General features: G+C 49.7%; 1 protein-coding gene across 4 annotated transcripts in view; it reads left to right on the top strand.

The window, feature by feature from the left end:
* Nucleotides 1-2,055: 2,055 nt before the first annotated feature.
* The window catches only part of lrrn2 (leucine rich repeat neuronal 2), a 37,978-nt gene continuing 37,737 nt past the window's right edge, over nt 2,056-2,296 (top strand). For all 4 annotated transcript variants that reach the window (XM_027020025.3, XM_035520361.2, XM_035520359.2 and 1 more), the window contains exon 1: nt 2,056-2,296. This exon is cut by the window's right edge and continues 446 nt beyond it. The gene's annotated coding sequence lies outside the window, so the exon portion shown is untranslated.

Raw genomic sequence — 2,296 nt, 5'->3', positions numbered from 1 at the left:
CACGCACACACGCGCACGCGCGTGCGCGCATGCACACGCACACGCGCACACGTACACATGCACACACGCGCACATACGTGCACACGCACACACACACATGCACACATAAACACACACACACACACATCCGCACACTCATACACTCACACTCACTCACACATACACACACATACACACACACACACACACACACAATCACACACAAAATCATACACATGACAAACATGTACAAAAAATAACACCTTTATAATACTACATCATGTGGACACACATCCTGCATCAACACGTGTAATGAAATATGACGCTATATCTTTCAAATGCATGATAAATAACACCAGGGCTGAAGTGGTCTGTTTACACTTCCACATAGACTCTGGGGTTGCTTCAAAACGACCGCCCTTGCATCCTGATATCTCCATTCAGCAAACAGATGCACCCCCACAGTCCTTCCAGAATGCCTTTCTGTGTTTGTATTGCTCGAGTTCTGATGACCTCGCAGCTCTACAGCATGCGTGTGAGATATGGGGAGGTAAGTGTTATGAAGTTGTCGTGGTGCAAATGACCCACACCCTTCTCTACATCGCACCAGTCATTTCAAAGCCAAAAGGCCAGGCTGGGTGTTAAGAGACAGCACAAGCATACAACATCCCTGTCACATTTTTAATGCCCTTGTTGATGGAAAACAAAGCACAGCCTGTTTATTGTCTTGTGGTATTTTTCCCTTCCTTTTCATCTTAATATGTGCATCAGCTTTTTTCCCACCAGGACCAGTGAAATTGAGCCGCATTCGTTCAATATTTAAACCTGCAGCAAAACCGGCACGTGTCCGGAACCTCATCCGGTATCCGTGACCTTCTCCGATACGGGAACGCCGTGGTGCTCCATGTTGTGTATTACATGCTCAAGATGGCAGCAGCGGATAGCAGGCTTAAGATGAATCTATGAAACACCAGGGACGGCCCCTGCTCCCCCTCTCGTTGGCCCCTAAAATTTCTCTCTCCGGCATGAAGTCACGGATGCTTGGTGGACATAAAAATGGAAAACGTGAAAGGCTCCTGTCTGTTGTTGTTGTTGAACGAAAGCAGGTCCCGCGAGACCCAGTGGGATCGGAGGGCGGTGGAGACGCCGGGGTTAAACAGGACCTTCTAGAGCGTGCGACTCTCCCGCTTCATGTGAGCGTCAGTGACCACCACCTTCTCCAGAACCAGCACCATACGTCAACGTTTGTCCAGTATTTAATCCCTCCATCCCTTTCCTCTTTCCTACCGTGTCTCTCATTCTGAGCTCACTCCATCTCTCCTCGGAGGCGCCCACCTTCCAATCAACCAGAATCATGGGAGTAATAGTGAAGCATGTGCTCTTCGTTCCCCCCGTCTTGACCGAAGGGTGGAGTTGAGAGAACAGGGGCCAAACAGGGGCCAAATAAGCCCCCAGCAGAAAGGCCTGGGAGTCCTGAGAGCCCTCCCGCTCTGTGAGGCAGCCGAGTGTGAAATCTCTTCACGCAGAGCGGCGCTCGGAGGAGAGTGGAGCTGTCATTGACGCTGCTGTTCCTACAGTTCCAGGGGACCCTGACCTACGTCCAAGCGGATCTTCTGGAAGCTGACATTAGTGAGATGACATCACCTTTTCAATGGCTGATGACCATAACTGATGCCCTTTACATAACTGTAATGTATGTACATTACAGGTGTGCAACATAAGAGTTAGGCTTTGGGGCAGAGGACAGTAGATACTGCAAAACCGGAACTTCACAGGTTGCTTACCCACCTGACACAGGGCTCTAACAATGGTAAAAGGCTGACTGTAAGCTCAGCTCAGTCAGAATCTTTGCCATGTAGGTCACATTGGCTCTGTCGGCCTTTGCTGTGGACGTCACGAGAGATATCCAAGAGGCATGGGGTGGAAGGGGGTGGGGGGTTGAACGCGTTTTTGCTGCATCGCCTTGGAAACAAGTAACAATTGCAGCCCTGTTTGGTGGCTAAACGAGGCAGTGGCAGTTAGCAGAGCAGGTTTAATGCTGTCTAACTTGTGGGAGAATGAGAGAGTGAGAGAGTGAGAGAGAAAGAGAGAACAAGGGGAGCTAAGATGCAGGAAGAGGGAGAAATGGACAAACTGAGAGAGAGACTTATACGAGGGAGGAAATACAGACAGAGGAAAGGTGGAGTGTGAGACAGACCGAGAGAGAGAGAGAGAGAGAGAGAGAGAGAGAGAGAGATTATATTTGCCTCTACTTTGTCTGTGCTACTCAGGCAGACTAGCTGCTGACAGTAACAGTTGCTCACAGAGAGAGAGAGAG

Source organism: Electrophorus electricus, chromosome 22, assembly GCF_041902795.1.
Source record: "Electrophorus electricus isolate QZ-2024a chromosome 22, ASM4190279v1, whole genome shotgun sequence".
Classification (NCBI taxonomy): Eukaryota; Metazoa; Chordata; class Actinopteri; order Gymnotiformes; family Gymnotidae; genus Electrophorus; species Electrophorus electricus.
The sequence above is the reverse complement of the archived record's forward strand: the minus strand, read 5'-3'. Positions and strand labels throughout refer to the sequence as shown.